The sequence below is a fragment of the Rhinolophus sinicus genome, chromosome 14 (genome assembly GCF_057876585.1).
Source record: "Rhinolophus sinicus isolate RSI-liver-muscle chromosome 14, RSI-T2T, whole genome shotgun sequence".
Lineage (NCBI taxonomy): Eukaryota > Metazoa > Chordata > Mammalia > Chiroptera > Rhinolophidae > Rhinolophus > Rhinolophus sinicus.
Genome location: NC_142514.1, coordinates 68,086,912 through 68,105,426, shown reverse-complemented (window position 1 = coordinate 68,105,426; position 18,515 = coordinate 68,086,912). Strand labels below are relative to the sequence as shown.

General features: G+C 38.6%; 2 pseudogenes; both read left to right on the top strand.

Annotated features, from left to right (window-relative positions):
* Nucleotides 1-1,636: 1,636 nt before the first annotated feature.
* LOC109458580 (cation channel sperm-associated targeting subunit tau-like) lies at nucleotides 1,637-10,719 on the top strand (annotated as a pseudogene).
* A 1,604-nt stretch (nucleotides 10,720-12,323) lies between these two features.
* LOC141572323 (ferritin light chain-like) lies at nucleotides 12,324-12,810 on the top strand (annotated as a pseudogene).
* The last annotated feature ends 5,705 nt before the right edge of the window (nucleotides 12,811-18,515 follow it).

Here is an 18,515-nt window from a genome sequence, read left to right as displayed (position 1 = left end):
TAAGAAACATTAAAGAGAAAGCATATTTGGGAGAAATGAAAATAAATTCTGTTTTAAATGTAATGAGCCTAAGGTGTCTCTGGATATCCAGGGAGAGCTTCCACTAGGCAACTGGATAAAAGGATCTGGAACTCAAGAGATTGATTTTGCATCAATATAGATTTGGATGCAGCCATTATTATGAGGATCATACTTAAAAGCACGGAAGAATTATACAGAGTAAGAAGAAACCAGATGGCCTAGTACGGAAAGAAAAAGAGGAGCCTACAAAACGCTTTGGATTCTAGTGTTTCCTATTTTCACATGGACCTTATTCCATCAAGTGCCCTATCCTCTCTTACTTGGTTTTAAACCTCTCCTCTTCTACTTATTCTTTCCATGGACACTTAAATATGCTAAGTCTCTATTATCAAAAAGAGAATTGGCTTTTGTCTACCCCATAAATCTCACTCCCATCCTGTTTACCCCTCTCCTTCAGAGGTGAACTTCTTTGAATAGAAGTCTACAATTGGAATCTCCAGTTCTACACTTGCCATTCACTTCCCAACCCACTCCAGTCTGGCTGCTCCCCTGTCTCTCCATTGAAGCACTCTTCTCAAGGTCCCCAAAAGCCTATTTATTTCTAAATCCAAAAGACACAAGATTTTAGAAGTTGGATATCAATTCTCCCTCTTGTTTGGAATGTACTCTTCTTTTGGCTCCCTTAACTTCACACTTAACTGTTGTTCCTCTCCCCTCCATGACTGCTCATTTTAAGTCCCTTTGGTGGCTCTTCCTCTTCCACTTCTCTCTTAATAATGCTATTATTCCTCAGGATTCTTTCTTAGGCCCTTTTCTTAGAGTACAAACATATTCTCTCTCCTGCCACAACCTGGTATTTTAATGCACACCCAACTTATTAGCCTAGGATAGACAGAAGCCCAACTCTTTCGTCTTTACAAAATAGAAGGAGAAAAGGAAGGCTGAAGCGATCAGTAATTTTTTATGTTTGGTTGCAGGAAGTTAAAGAAGTACCTATGTGATGGCTTATATTTTCTCTGAACAGTAATAGGCAAGGCCATCTGCTAAACAGGTGGTAGAAGGTTGTAGGTACGAAATATTAGGATAGAGGAAAGAGATTGAAACAGTCATTATGGAGAATTGGAAAGAATATTAAGTAGGGAAATAAATGGATAACTGAGAAATGTTGAAGTCCTGGTTAAAGTTGGAAAAATGCTTTTTAAATGTCCCCAATCTGCCTATGATTTTCTCTAGCAGTAAATATAAACATGGAGAAGTCCACAAGTGGTTTGACCCACGGTGGAATTTTCCACATGGGCTTTATAGAACCCAGGAAAGAATGATAAAGGAGTAAAAGAGTTAGGGATAACAGCAAGAGAGTGGCCACAGTGTTAGTCCATGGAGGTCTACATTGCAAAAAAAGAGAAGTTCAAATAAGAGGAATCTGAGCGTGAAAGTCTTGATAAGTTTGAAGGAATAGCTGTAACTGGTCATCACTGAATAAGCAAGGTGGGAAGACTGGTGGGTTTGGTCAGAGAGTGGGATCATGGATTTTATTGTATCCGAGTTGCTCAGTTCTGGATGCTGACTAAGCCCAGAATATGGCAATGGTCATGGCTAAAGACGAACACAGAGGATGGTCACTAGAGATGAAGGGTGAGTTTATACTTACCTTTTAAAATTAAAATATGTAATTTTAAATTAAAATTACATATTTTAATTAAAATTAAATTATTGCTTCTGTAAGTTCATCTTCCTCCAACTCAGAAACAATCTGGACTTCTTCTATGCTCTTTCCAAGAGCATTTCTATTATTGCACTTATTCCATTGTGTTCTACTTAGCTTGGTCTCTGTTTATCCTCTACTTGACTGTGAGCTCTTTAAGGAGAGGTGTCAGATTGCATTTTTCCTCCCACTATAGTACACACAAGGTCAGTCAGCACACAATGTCGATGAATCAATGAATGAATGAATCAATGAATACCTGGTAAAAATTGTTTCAATGTGACCCCATGTGATAGGCCTCTTTCTCAAATTCCTGACATATTTCACTGTTGTTATTTATCCATAAATAAAGAGAAGTATCTGGCAAACAACCAAATAGGAGAAGATATTTGAAAATGATATTTTCTGATAAGAGGTTAGTATCTAAAATATTAGAGACGTATTCATTTTATTTCTTTTCTGTACATAGCTCTCTTAAATAAAACATTTTTTTTCTAAAAACATATTTTATAAAGCTTAAGATATGGAACTATGATCATCATTTTTCCTCTCAAATAATATTATTTTATCACTTTTTCTCATATCACAATCATGCCAAGGGTTTGGTTACTGTGGAAATTAAATCTTCAGATAGGCCCTTCCTGGATATAGAATCATTATTTCATTCCATGAATGATTTATTAGTTGCCCACCATATGTCAGGGAGTCCTGTAATAAGGCTCTGGGGCTAGGATGATGAACAAGACAATTACTTCCTTCAGTAAGACCTATAGACGGGCGAGGAAGCAGAATGATGGCCTAGCAATGACTGTATCAGTCAAGATACATTGCAATAACGAGCAACCCCAAAAATCTCAGTGGCTGAAAGGCAACAAATGAATTTATCCCACACAGCAATGCCTGTTGTGTGTCTTGGCAACTCTCCATGACAGCTGCCCTCCTGATGATTCAGCATTGCACCTCCATTACCAACACATGCTTTCAGAATTGGCAGAGGAAAAGAGGGAAGGACTAGAGCACAGAGTAACCTATGTCAATCTGCTTACGAATCATCAGCCAAATCAAAGCACACGGCCATACCAATTTCAAGAAGGTGAGAAGGTGCAATCCTCTCCTACGCTCACAAGAAACACATACTATTGAAGAGGGGAAAAGCCCATCACAATGACAGTGCAGAAATAGGCTAGGCAGGGGCAGAAGGGTATTATAAGAGCACATGAGAACCTCTCAAGTCTTGAGGGAGTCAGAGAAGGCTTGATGGAGACATAATATTTAAGCTGATATACAAAGATGAAGAGAATTCAGTAAGTTAAATAGATGGTGAAGGGTGAGCGTCCTAGGCAGAAGGAATAGTTTATAGAAAGAAAACATGACAAGTTTATCCCTTTGCCTAGTCCTGCTAGTGCCACAGAAGTTGCCGCCAACAACAAGGACATAATTGGTGAGGTAAGAAGAATCAGGGCTGGAGGAATCAGTAATAAGCCTAGACACACACATACACACAATCATATATACAAAATGAACAGGTGGAGATAGGTGTCACTGCACTATTGATGGTATGCCTGCCCCGCCCCCTCCACTCTAGGGACAAGAACTCACTCACGGACTAAGGAATTCCAAAGTTTCAGGACCAAGTTCCTTGGAGTGTACAGACAGGGACAAAGCTACTTTCCCGGCAGCTGGGTCCAACACAGAGAAGTAACAAGTCGATTATATAGCCCAACCTGTTTCTTCCAATGCGCCCCGCCCTCCGAGCACCCCTCTACAAAACTGTTGTACTAACCTCATTTGACTACCAAGAGGATCAAGCAGCTTGAAGCTCATAGTTGCTTAGAACATAGTGAGACTTCAATGAAGTCAGCTCTTACTCAGAGCCCACACTGAATTTGGCTCTCTTCTTAATCTACACACTTTCAACCCTCCTCACCCCCCATTTAGTAAGAACTATCAGCTCCATTGTACAGATGAGAAAACTCCTAATAAGGGTATATACCCTCAGGGATACACAGTTAACAGTGACAGGAACAGAGAATTAAAGCTAGGGCTGGCTTAACTTAAACCCTGCTTAAAATGTGTCTTTCACTAAATTACTACCAACAGAAGCAGAAATGCCAAGTTCATTTGGAATGAGGATGATACTATAGTTCACCGAAATTTTCTTCCTACAGGTACATACGTACCTGTACGTACGTACATTACCGACAGGTAAGTACGAACAAACCGTGAGCCAATGATAAAGGCTAATCAACGCTCTCTGTAGTGATGGTGACCCTCTGGCATAGACATCAGAGAAACATGGCTAAAGACTTCTGGTTTAATTTTAAAGTGTTCTTCTACTTTTAGAACTCCCCAAATTTTCTTAGTTGGCTATAAGCAACTTAACTCTCAGAACCACGAATCTCTTTCACTCATCTGAACACACTTGTTAGTGCAGATTAGAACTTGTTAAAGATTAATTCTTAAAGCATCCTCAAGCTTTCTTTTCCAACAAAGAAAACATCAATTATAGGCTCACACATAAACTTTGCCCCTTTCTTGAATACTTGCTGCCCTTTATAAATCTTAGATTTCTTTCCCTTGAGTATTTGTTCAAAGGAGAGATTTTATTGCCTCCAGGGGTTGTTAAACTGATTGCAATACTGCCTATTTAGAGCAGTTCAGTGGGAATTACGCTGGTTCAATGCTGTCAGACCTAGAATATAGCTGTCAAATAGCATTACAAGTAAAACACCCTTGATAAGAAATAATGACCAAATGTCAATCTGTTTTTCACTACCCTTAGTACAGACTTCTCCTGCCACACAAAAAAAGCAATGTTTTACACATTATAGTAATAGCACATTTCTGATATTTCAGTTAAAATTCTAGCAGTGGTTTCAAGGACAAAAAAAAATAGTTCTAAATGCAAAAACTGATGAAAGCATTTTTTTCTCTTAATGAAGCATTTGGCAATCTGTTTCAAAACTAGCAAACTTTATTAATACAAGTAAATGTAGGGTTGTCTTAAAACCATGTTTAAGTTTCATCATTTATTCATTCAGCTAAATGAGCCTCACTGAGCTGGGCATTGTGATGGGCATTAAGGTACAAACCCGTTCCTTGTGGACCCGTCAGGAGCCTAGATGTAATCCTGTAGGCAACTGGGAGTAAATGAAAGATTTTAGGTATGATCAGATTGGATCTTTAGAAAGGTCAGTTTGGCTACAGTGTAATTCTCTCTTATACCTCTCTGTTCTTTTTATTCATAGCACTGATTATAATTCATAATCATATATAGGTTTATACCCACCTTCCCACTAAATTATGAGTCCATACAACTCAGCGATCATGTTTACTTTGTTAGTGATTACATACCCAGAGCCCAACACAGTGCTTGGCTTAGAAGCCATTTGGTGTTTATTCACAGGATTAAAATATAAATAAACAAATAAATTTATTTCAGGGGGTTGATACTGTATTTTAAAAGACCAACAAAACTGTTCATGTTTATAGATAGCTCATGGGGCCCTAAAATAAGGCAAAATAGGACTTGATTATATATTTAATGTAGATGGCATAGGAGAGAAAGCGTCTAGAATAATTCGGACGTTTCTCATTTGGCCTAGTGAATGTTGATACTCTCAGATAGAAAAAGAAATATTTAAGGGTAAATGACCACTCTTCAGCTATGCCCTGAAGCAATGTTATTTTAAAATTTTAGGCATTATAGAAGATGCAAAGGATACAAATAGGATATAGTATGTAACCCCATAAAAAAGGCATTTATTGCACATGCCTGGGAAGGGGGAGGGCTCAACAAAGAAACAATGGCCTCTGCCAGCTCCTCCATCCAGGAGGAAGCCACCTCTCCAGTCCCCGTCCCAAGCCAGACAACTCAATTCCCCACCCTATGTCTCTGCCGCCTTCCTAGCTGCTGCCCCGGCGCTGGTGCTCAGAGCCAGTGATTCCGTTGGGGGGGTCCCAGACATCAAGATGAAGAGAGGAATCATATTTACTTGGAACTAATGCAAAATGACAATAAAGAAAACTATCCTCTCTTGTTAGGGAGTGTTCAGGTACACCTTTATGAAGTAATTCAGTGTATCGGCAGAGTGTTGGTGGAATTTACATTCTCCTATGGAAACTTTGGTTATGGATTTTCACATCAGTTAAAACCTCTTCAGAAAATCATTGAGTCGTCCACATTTATAAATGTTGCACCACCTCCAGAAAGAACAGACCCTGTGACAAATGTTATTACACCACAGCCAATAGAATATCCACCATTCTTATCCCCAGACCTGCCTCCTATAGTGCGACTTACAACACTTCGGCCACAACCTTGAGACAGGCTGGTAAAAGTGAAAAAAGAATATAGAGATCTGAGTACATGGAGACAAAAAGCCACATATCTAGAAGTGACTCTTAATCCAAAACCAGAACGTAATCAACCTAAGGGAAGTCATACCAATGAGGTACTTGAAAGCCAATTTGAAAAGTCTGAAGATACTGTAACATCAGATACCTTATAAAGGAGGAAGCTGAAACTGTTCCAAGTGAGTTACTGGATAATGATGATAAGAAAGGCCTGATTCTACCAACTTTGAATCAGTCGAATCAAGACAATATAAATGTTGTTGCTTCTAAAAGTGATGAATCAACAAAACAAACAGATACTCCATTGCCCACTACTATTCCTCGCCCGATAATAACAGAAGAGAACCAAACACCACCTTTAGAGGAATGCCAATCAGAAGCTGTGCCAGACAGAACAATGAATACTGTACCCTTTCAACCAGAAGTAAAATTAAAAGATAGATCTCCAAGCATTTTAAAAACAGACTCATCTGCATCAGAGCATTCGCATTGTTCCTTTAGCATAATGAAAGAAATTGTGAAAGTCCCTGATTGTGTAGATGGGTTGATGCAAGATAAAAGGCCTATGGACAGCTAGATACAAATAAAAAAGGAAAGTCAGTGGCTTTTTTCACAAAAAAGAATACATTGTACCCTCTTTCAGATCAGAAGGTATAGAATTCAAACCAAAATATCAGTTCCAGAAATTCAACAGCAAGGACAGTTTTGATCCTTTTCTAAGAAATAGAAACAACAAAATGTTAGAAAAAGGAAGAACCAAGATATGTGCAAATATATAAACATTTTAAGTGCAGAGGTTATAGAACCTGAAGACAGAGATCCTCCTTACCCAGCACATTAAAAAACTGCAAGGCTTACTAACAAAATCTGGCCCCATGGTGCTGATATCACCACAATGAAGACTGTAGACACTAAGAAAAAGTTAGCCGATGGTGATCCTGGTAGCACCACAGGAAAAACTTTAGATCCTAATAATAATTTAGCCCAGGATCCTGCTATCACCACAATAAAGACTTTAAATACTACGGAGAAAAAAGAGTATTTTTTTACATTATTTTAAGAGAATTTTTAAAGTATAAAGAACTTCATTTAATCAGTAATTGAATCCATTTAATTAACTAATGATCCAATATCACGCTGACAATTAATCCTTCCCCTTTGCCCTCCTCCATCCATCCTCTCCATCAAGGAAAATTATTTTTAACCTGAAAAGATAGAATATCAGTTCACTAATAAATTTGTCAAATCATTTCCTATTCCGGAAAAGGGTTAGTATGTCAGTACAATTGTGGAATATCATAATGTCCTTGATCTCAGAAAGATACTATTTTTTACACTGTATTTTATTTTATTTCTTTAATTTATTTTTTGAATTTTTCAATTAGAGTTGACATTCAACATTGTATTAGTTTCAGGTGTACAGTGTCGTGTTAGACATTTATATAATGTAAGAAGTGATCCCCCTGACTAGTCTAGTACTCACCTGGCACTATACATAGTTATTACAATATTATTGACTGTATTCCCTGTGCTTTACATGCCCACGACTATCTTGTAACTACCAATCAGTTTGTACTCTGTATCTATGAGGTCAGTTTCTATTTTGTTTTGTTTTTTGTTTGTTTATTTTGTTCTTTAGATTCCACATATAAGTGAAAGAAAGAAGAGCAATGTTGGAGATATCACGTTACCTGACATCAAAGTATACTATGAGGCCAGAGAAATCAAAACAGCATGGTACTGACATAAAACCAGACACACAGATCAATGGAGCAGAATAGAGAGCCCAGAAATAAACCCACATCTCTATGGTCATTTAATCTATGACAAAGGAGGCAAGAATATACAATGGGGTAAAGATAGTCTATTCAATAAATGGTGTTGGGAAAACTGGACCATGTTCTTACTCCATATACAAGAACAAACTCAAAATCAAATGGATTAAAGACATAAATGTAAGACTCAAACTATAAAACTCGTAGAAGAATATACAGGCAGTAAACTCTCTGATATTGCTCTTAGTGATATTTTTTCTGATATATCGCCTCAGGCAAGGGAAACAAGAGAAAAATAAACAGGACTACATCAAACTAAAAAGTTTTTGCACAGTAAAGGAAACCATCAACAAAATAATAAGACAACCTATTGTCTTGGGAGAAGACATTCACCAATGGGAATGGGAGAAGACATTCACCAATGATATACCTAACAATGGGTTAATATCCAAAATTTATAAAGAATTCATACAACACAACACCAAAAAACAAACAAACAAAAAAACAACAACAATCCGATTAAAAAAATGGGCAGAGGACCTGAGTAGACATAAGAAGACATACACATGGCCAATAGACATATGAAAAGATGCTCAACATCACTAGTCATCAGAGAAATGCAAATTAAAACCACAATGAGATATCACCTCACACTTGTCAGAATGGTTATCATCAATAAATCAAAAAACAAGTGTTGGCAAGTGTTGGAGAAAAGGAAACACTCGTGCATCGTTGGTGGGATTGAAAATTGGTGCAGCCACTATAGAAAATGGTTTGGAGGTTCTTCAAAAAACTTAAAAGTAGAACTAACTTATGACCCAGCAATTCTAATTCTGGGTATTTATCCAAAGAAATCCAAAACACAAATTGGGAAAGATACATGCACTCCTATGTTCATGGCAATGCTATTTATAATAGCCATGATATGGAAATAACCGAAGTGCCCATCAATAGATGATTAGATAAAGAAGATGTGGTACATATATACAATGGAATATTACTCAGCCATTAAAAAAATAAAATCTTACCATTTGTGACAACATGGAGGGACCTAGAGGGTATTATCGTAAGTAAAATAAGTCAGACAGAAAAAGATACTTGATTTGGTTTTCCAAACATTATTCGTTTCCCCTCCATCCTTTCTCTACTACTATACATGTCATTCCACTGCTCAAAAACTTTACATGGATCCCCCACTGAATTCAAAATTATGTTCAAGCTCATTATCTTTACAATCCTAGCCTCTGTACTTTGGATCCTACCTGCCTTTCTAATTTATCTCACATACATGACCAATGTCACCCTAAGAGTCAGTTCTGGATTTCTTTTTTCCATCATGAGAAATGTAATCCCCTTACACTGTGGTCATGCTTTTTGGGTTTGACCACGAATAGTTTGGTCGCTGTTTCACCAGACCTCTTTCTTTGCCATTTCTAAAAGTTAAATTTATCCCCCTAAAGAGGAAGATTTTTCCATTACTGAAAACATTACTGTGATGGTTAATCTTATGTGTTAACTTCAATAATATAATTACCAACAACACAAAGTGCATAGTATCTAGAAAAAACTCTGAAAGAGGTGTTCTATAAATAATGTAAGGATAACATGATAGAACAGGTGTCTACATTTCCATGGTGACCATTTTGAAGGGACTTTTATGTAATGAAGTTTCTTTTACAGCTGCTTAAAAATTGGTTTCTTTTTTTTAGAGTCATCAATTAGATTTTTAAAACCTTCATTTTCTTTTTTACAAAAGGTTTTATTATAGATGATTGACTCCAGTTTGACTCATTCTTCTTTTCCCATTTCAATTAACTTTTACATTATTTAAAGTGCTTTTTAAAGAGTTAAAACACAATAAATATACTAAGCAAAAATTTTAATATGTTCAATCTTCTTTATAAGCAAACTAGAATGCAGCAAAATTATATTATGATTCTTACAGAATAACTTTCATCAGGATATTAACAAATAAATTGATTTTAACTCTTTGATGTCATTGCTAAATTTATATTCCAAAATTAAAACTCTAAAATAATTAAGCATTACTGCCTTTTGTGTTTTGTTACTTTTAGTCCAAAAACAAGAGCATTTACAAATAAGAAAAATATTTTTAACTGCAAAATAACACATAAAATACAAGAGATTGTGCTATATGTTAATGGTAACACTATTCCCTTGAAGAAAAAAATAACGTATGTCAGGCTTCAGTCATATTTCCTAAGCTCTCTTAAACATTCGACATAACAAAATAAAAAGAACACATGCAGAACATAAATAAGGAAACCATGAGACATAAAAATCTTGAAGGTTTTTTAAAATGAAAGCTTTTAAACATGATGTAGAATAATAATGTTATCATTGATTAAAGCAAATTATTTTCACCTTCTCAGGAAATGAAGTGCATAGCTTAAAAAAAACAAAAGTTCCACGTCAGTCTCCTGAGTTCCATTCACAGTTGCTCTGAGCTGTGTGTCTCTTTTCTTACATTGGGTGTGTTGGCTCCATTATAACCGAATGGTTTCTGACCTCCTCATCCCCAAGATCTGCTCTGCATTCTTTTTCTAATTTCTAGTCAACAACCTTCCCATACTCCACACCTTTATACTCTTAAATACAGCCTGTAAATGATCCCTGCCCCAACATTATTGGGGGGATGGCGGGCGGAGAGCCTTCAGATATCAAAAATCCTTGTTTCCCGTCTCCCTTATAAATTCGAACCTGTCATCATCCCTGAAGCTAATCCCTACATGTTCTCCCTTTTATTCCATTCTACTTTGTCTAGGACCTCATGACCTTAATCACCCTCTCTCTTCTCCTCTCAGCCTTGCTCTTTCCACCAGCTCCTTCACCTCTGCTTAGACACTTTTGGTTTTCTTCTTAGTCATGTCTTTCCCTTGACTGCCAAATAGTCTACTCTGCTATTTTCATGTCCTCAGTTGGATTTACTTCTCAGTTCATTCCAACCCAGCTTCTGCCTCCACCTTCGCTTCTAACACAAGGACTCTAAGATCACTGCTGTAAGGGCAGCCAAACCTGATGTTTCCTCTGCTGTCCTCATCTCACTTGAACTTTCTTTAGCATCTGACCCAGAGATCATTCCTCCTTTCTCAGAATTTCTAAACCTTATTTTGGTGCCATAGACCCCTTTGACAGTCTGATGAAGCCTAAGGCAATATTCAGAATATTGCCCTTAAATACATAAAATAAAATGCTTGGAATTACAAAGGAAACCAATTTATTGAAATACAGGTATAAAAATATTTTTTCTCATTTGAGACTTAGTAATATGTATACTGCTTTACTAAAGCATTAAATGAGGAGGTGAGTCAGTGGGGAAATTGTCTGCCACAGGAGAGTGCCTGGCATTAAAATCTAGGTTTGACCACTTCCCACTGGCATTTTGTGCACCAGAGAACCAAGTCTCACAGGGAATCACCCTGGTTCTTATTACCAAGCCCTTGTGGTTTGGGTGGGTATGGAGCAGGGTAGAGATTTAGGGCTTTTCTTATCTACTCCCCTCCCTAGCCTGGCTCAAGTACAACTCTGATATTACTTCCCAACTCTTTACCAACTGATGGGCTGGTGCTGCAATTTTTCTTTGATGACAGAAAAGGTCATAACCGACTCAGTGCAATGGGGAGGAGAAAAGAAAAATGACGCAATAAAAAAGTTTTCCCTGCCCTATTCCCTGTCCTTAGCACACAACCCTCTTCTGCTCTGGGCCACCATTGTTTTCCCATAAAGAGGTCCGATCACTTTCTCCCCAGATATTTGTCACAATTTTTATGTTTGTCTCCCAGATTCAACAACCCTCTCCATGCTCTGTCACAGCTTCCATGGTGAGTTCAGGAGAGGGAGCCATTACACATGTTACTTCACCACTACTTTGTCTTAATTATAAAGTATAATCATCTCTGGGGGGAAAAAGGAGGGGGGTCATCTACAGAAAAGTAAGGATTATTTGGACAGTCTTAACTAGAATGCTCAGATACACATCTGAGGCTCATTGTATAACTGAACACCAGCCCAAGGTAACTTTCACTCAGAGCAATTCACGCTGAATACAGTGGCAAAGACAATCACTCTTTGAGGTTCAAGGAAACTGTGCAGTCAATTCCTAAATAACAAAAAGATGTAGACGGGAAAAATTAAAAAGAGCCAAAGATATGAAAAATGAGCAAGAATATACAATGGGGAAAGAACAGTCTTTTCAATAATGGTGTTGGGAAAACTGGACAGCCACATGCAAAAGACTGAAACTGAGCAATGTGCTTTGCCACCCATGGTCCTGTCTCTTGCTTCAACAGTATTCCCATGCAACAGAACGAGGGACTCCCTTTTTTCTGGCCTCCAAACAACTTCCAACCTCCTTTCCAGTTGGACCATCTTCTCAGCCATTCCCTACCTCTGGGAGCAGCCAACACCATTATTTTTTGTGGCTACCTTCTTATTCCCAACCAATCATGAGCTCCCAGGTTTATCAGAATTATTCCCCAAGGTGGAGGTCTGTAGTACCTGGTCATCCTGCATCTGTGAGCCTCCCACACCTACCTCTCTTTCTGGGCTTCTAGAGGCCACTTCTTCCGTGAGCTGGTCAAGAAGAAGTGCCAGGGTGCCCAGTGTCTCTTGAAGATGGAAAACCAAAGCAGTGCCCTCTTCTAGAACACACAGAAGGCCTCCCAAGATGAGTAGGGTAAAACCCTGGACCCCATGGAAGCTGCCAAGGTCCTGGAGAAGAACCTGAACCAGGCCCTTTTGGATCTCCATGCCCTAGGTTCTGCCGGCACAAACCCCCATCTCTTCCGGGAAAGCTACTTCCTAGATGAGCAGATGAAACTCATCAAGAAGATTGGCAACCACCTGACTAATCTCTGCAGGCTGGCCGGCTGCAGGCTGGGCGGAGCAACTGTCTCTTCCAAAGGCTCAACCTCAGCAAAATTAAGGGCCTAGGAGCCCAGCAGTCTTTGAGGGACCCCTCTGCATCCTCTGGTGTCAGGCTTCTGCCTTAGCCTCTCCCTGCAGCCACTCATCAGCTTTTTAATCCTGGAGCTCTCTCTCAAGTCATGGAATGACAATGAAAATGATAAAGCTTTTTGCAGAGAGATAGAGAGAAAGAGAGAAAGAGAGAAGGAAGGAAAGGAAGGAGGAAGGCAGGGAGGGAGGGAGGGAGGGAGGGAGGAAGGAAGGAAGGAAGGAAGGAAGGAAGGAAGGAAGGAAGGAAGGAAAGAAGTAAGAAGGAAAGAAAGAAACCACTGTCTTACACAATACACTAAAATTACTTTCAAAATGTATTAAAGACATAAACATAAAAGACATAAAACTTCTAGAAGAAAACACGGGTGGTAAGCTGAACATCAGTTTTAACAACAATTTTTTGGCTTTGACACAAAAAGCAAAAGCAACAAAAGCAAAAATAAACAAGTAGGACTACATCAAATTCAAAAGCTTCTGCACAGGAAAGGGAACCATCAACAAAATGAAAAAGCAGTCTACTGAATGGGAGAAAGTATTTGGAAATCATATAACTGATGAGGAGTTAATATGTAAAATATAAAAAGAACTCATACAACTCAACAGAAAAAAATCCAATTAAAACATGTGGAAGTTCCTCAAAATTTAAGAACAGAAAATTTAAAAAAAGACTAGAATTACCATATGACCCAGCAATCTCTTTCCTGGGTATCTACCAAAAAAATTTGAAAACATTTATCAGTAAAGATACATGTGCTCCAATGTTCATTGCAGCTTTATTTACGGTGGCCAAGACGTGGAAACAACCACAGTGTCCTTCGGTAGATGAATGGATAAAGAAGTTGTGGTATATATACACCATGGAATATTACTCGGCCATAAGAAAAGATGAAATAGTACCATTTGAGACAACATGGATGGATCTTGAGATTATTTTGCTAAGCGAAATAAGTCAGACAGAAAAAGTCGAGAACCATATGATTTCACTGATATGTGGTATATAAACCAAAAATAACAAAAGAACAAGACAAACGAGAAACAAAAACTCATAGAAACATACAATAGTTTAGTGGTTACAGATGGGGGACGGGGTGGTACATGGGGATCAAATATATGGTGAGGGAAGGAGAACTGACTCTGGGTGGTGAACACACAATGGGATTTATAGATGATGTAATACAGAATTGTACACCTGAAACCTATGTAACTTTACTAACAATTGTCACCCCAATAAACTTTAATTAAAAAAAACTGGCAGAGGATCTGAATAAACATTTCTGCAAAGAAGATAGATATGGTCAGCAGACACACGAGACAGTGCTTAACATCATTAATCACCAGGGAAACGCAAATCTAAACCACAATGAGCTATCACCACACACCTGTTAAAATAACTATCATAAAAAAAGAGAAGAAATAAGTTCTGGCAAGGGTATGGAAAAAACGGAATCTTTTTGTATTGTTGGTGGGATTGTAAATTGGTGCAGCCACTATGGAAACACTATGAAGTTTCCTCAGAAAATTAAAAAATAGAACGCTGCATGACCCAGCAATTCTACTTGTGGGTATTTATCCACAGGAAACACTAACTTGAAAAGATACCTGCACCTCCATGTTTATTGCAGCATTATTTACAATAGCCAAGATATGGAAACAACCTAAGTGTCCAATGATGGATGAACGGAAAAAGAAAATGTAAAATATATATACAATGGAACGTTATTCAACCATAAAAAGAAGAAAATCCTGGCATTTGCAACAACCAAGATGGACTATCAGGGCATGATACTAAGTGAAATAAGTCATACAGAGAAAAACAAATATTGTATGATCTCACTTATATGTGAAATCTGAAAACAAAAACCCAAGCTCATAGATAGAGAACAAATTGGTGGTTGCCAGAGGTGGGGAAGGGGAGCCAAAATGGTGTAAGGGGTCCGAAGGTACAAACTTCCAGTTGTAAAATAAGTAAGTCCTGGGGATATTATGTGCAGCATGGTGACTATAGTTAATAATGCTCTATTGTATATTTGAAAGTTGCTGAGACTAAATCTTAAAAGTTCTCATTACAAGAAAACAAATTGTAACTGTGCGGTGATAGATGTTAACTAAACTTATTATGGTGATCATTTCATACATACATATATATTTTATATATATATATATATATATATATAATCATGTTGCACGCTTGAAACTAATATAATTTTATATGTCAATTATATCTCAATTTAAAAAAAAAGAAGAATCAAAGAAACATCCATCTAAACATAGCGCATTCAGCCAAAATTCCTAGTTTTAAGATCAGATTTGACCTTGCACAACTTACTCTCTATGCTTTAGTTTATTTGTAAAAACGGATAGTAATTGTACCCATTTCAAAGGATTGTTGTGAAAATGAAATGAGTTAATATATGTAAAGGCCTATTAATTACATCTGGACTATAGTAATCACTCAATAAATGTTGGATAGCATTAATACATTTTCAAATATAACAACTAGAACAGCAAAAGAGCCCCAGGTTAGGAGTCAGAAGACCTGGGTTCTAAATCCAAGTCTGGAATTAACTCACTGTATGATCTTAAGCAAGTCACTTCACCTCTTTTTGGCTGAATATCCTCATGTATAAAATGAGATAGCTGGACTACAGTTTCTCTAGGTCCTTTCTAATTGCATGATCCCCAGCTGTACTGTGTTCTTACTTCTCCATTAAAGGGAAGTTAGAATGGTCTCATACAGTAAGTGGAAATCAAGTCTTTTGTTCCAGAAGCATTTATCAAGGCAGAGTGCAAAGACACATTGCACCCTAGGGAAATTCACAAGACCCTAGACAAAGTAACTCTGGACCTGGGGTTTGCCACAAAAGAATAAAAATTGAGAGACTATCCTGTGGGCTAGAGAAGCTCTAACATAAGTTTTGCTTCCAAATTTAATTGTAATGTATACGGTACCACTCTCAATGAAGACAAATGCCAATGAGACAATTAACCTACATTTACTCTGGCCCAAAGCATGAGTGGGCATATAGACACAATGAACAATTGTATCAGAAACAGCACCCTACTTCCAAGCAGGCAGAGTAGGGACCAAAGAGGACTTATGACACGTTTTTGGACAGGGTGAAACAGTCACCCTGTCCTTGGTACCCAACTTCCACAATTAGGGCTTTCTTCCTTTAGCTAGAGCATTAAACTCCTATTAAATTGCAATTGACTCTGAGAAGGGCAGCAGTCATTTGTGTCTTGGTACCAATGAGTTTAGTCAGCTCTAGCTCCTGAAAAAGAAAGTGAGAGCAAGAGCGAGAATGAGAGAGAGAGAGAGAGAGAGAGAGAGAGAGAGAGAGAGAGAGAAGAAGAAAGCATCAGGACAGAATTTCCCCTCTAATTAGGAAAAGAAAGGCAGGGGGGCTACTAAAAGTGCTCTAATCTTTTCACATTCATTTAAATAACATTTAATTAAATTATGTAGTTAATTACAAATAAGCAGATTTAGGAGCAAGCACAGGGAGCCACTGTAATCACACACCTTCCACGGGGAGCAGGTCCACGTGGGAACACTGGAGAGCAGCCAACCAACAGGAGCGCCTGGTCAGTCAGTGGCAACAGAGAGCATGTGCGTTGGTCCAGAGCTTTAGCTCTGCTTCACAGTCTTGCTTGGGGTTGGGTCTAACTGTCCACCATTACCAAACGCTACCTCTGCTCATTCAGAAACCCAATACAACACAAAACCCAAATCAGTAAACGTCATCATGCTGTTGAGTCACATGCGACGGCAGGCGTGCTTACTGTGTGCTAAATGCCGGTGCAGGTGGGTGCTTTATAAAGGTGCTTCATTATCTTCTTTGGCCTTCAGCACAACACTATGATGTAGGCATTATTATTCCATTCTACAAATGAGGAAACAAGTGGCATAGACAGGGTAAGTAATCTTCCCAAAGACAGAACAGCCATGAAGAAGTGAAATCAGGATTCAAATCCAAGTTCACTAACTCCAAGGCCTAAGCATCTCATTACTCTATTTTTTCTGAATTTCATATGTGTTACTGTGAACTATTACCAACATCATCTATGGACCATTCACTAAAACTTTCGTGGAGCACTAAATGTCAGGCCTCATGCTGTGCACGGGGAACGTGGACGTGCACACGGCCCTCTTCCTGAGGACATTTGAGTCTAATAAGGAATAAAGCATAGTCAGAGCACCTGGGTTTAAATGCTTACTCTACTTCTAATTGGTATGTAAACCTCAGAGAAATTAGTTAATGTCTTTCAACTTCAGTTTTCCTGCATGTAAAATTGGATAAGAGTACCTACCACACAGGCGTGTTGGGTGGAATCATGAGATAAATATATGAATAGTTAGCATAGTGCCTGGAGGACATGAGACACACAATGAACATTAGCTAATATGATTATTGTCACTGGCACTGAACAAGCAGGACTCCTGGGAGGTCATCACAAAGCTGATTCCACTGTTCCTTTAAAGTGTATGCAGAGGTGGAAGTACTTCCACACTCCCTGGACGAAATCTCAGCTATCACCCCAACATTTCTGAAGGCTCTTAGGTAATAAAGAATATTCAAGTCACTTTAAATCATGAAAACTGTCTTAATTCGGAAACCAGAATGTCCAGTCCCATGTGAGAGGTGCAACTTCTAACCTGGTTTAAGGTGGAATCATTTCTGGGGAGGGTTTTGCTGATGGCTGACTGTTCAGTAATGAAGACGGACCTTCCCTCTTCCCCTCAGGACCAAGCCCTCGGCATCTCCTCTACCCCAGCTTGTCACTAAGTTTCTCAGGCTGCCAGAAGAAAAGAAAGTGGGAGGGAAGAGAGGTGAAGAGGAACAGAAAGTTGTTCTTATTTTGACTGATTCTCTTTGGGGCAAGTTTCTTGCATGTGGGCCTTTTTTGCCTTGAGTGTTTAAAGATGGACCCTTTCTGCCTAACAATTTCTTCAAAGCCTCCTCCTCAAACAATTTTTTTCAGAAATATTTGACTCCCTCTCCTCTTACCAAGGTAATGTATTTTCTCACATGGCTCTCCTGGAGGGGAGCCTCCAGGCAGGCAGCGATCTTGGGAAGGATTTAAAATGAGTCCAGACTGGCTTAGACCCCCCACCACAGCTCACCTTTGCTCTCCAGGAAACTCTCGACACCCCCCACAAGCTCTGGGAGCATCCCCCATCTTCTGTGGCACAGCTGCTGGCCAGCCAGTCTCTGCCTTTTAGGATTTCTAGGCAGGACTCACACAGCAGGGGTGTGTCTCCCTAACTGTCAGAGACTCGTATTTCCATGTCATCCCTTTGAGGCCCCTCTCCTGACTTGAGCTGAAGGTACAGCACCTTCTCCGCTCCTCCTGGTGGAGGTGGAGAGTTCCTTCAAAAGAAGTCCTCTTCCTCAGAACTCTCCTCAAATCCACTCTCTTGATCCTTCAATATCCACAATGTGGGTGGGGGTTTTTTAATTAAGAGTCAAGAAACTCATGAAAATTTCTATCTTCGGATGTTACCTACCTGAAATTTCATACTTATTGCATCCTGTTGCTTTGACCGAAACCTCCCATTTAATATTCTGTTATATTATTATTATTGTCATTTTTATTGAAATATAAAGCAACCGTCATACAGTGGGACAGGTGCTATAATGCAAACAGAAACAAGTTGCTATGGAATATAAACAGACAAA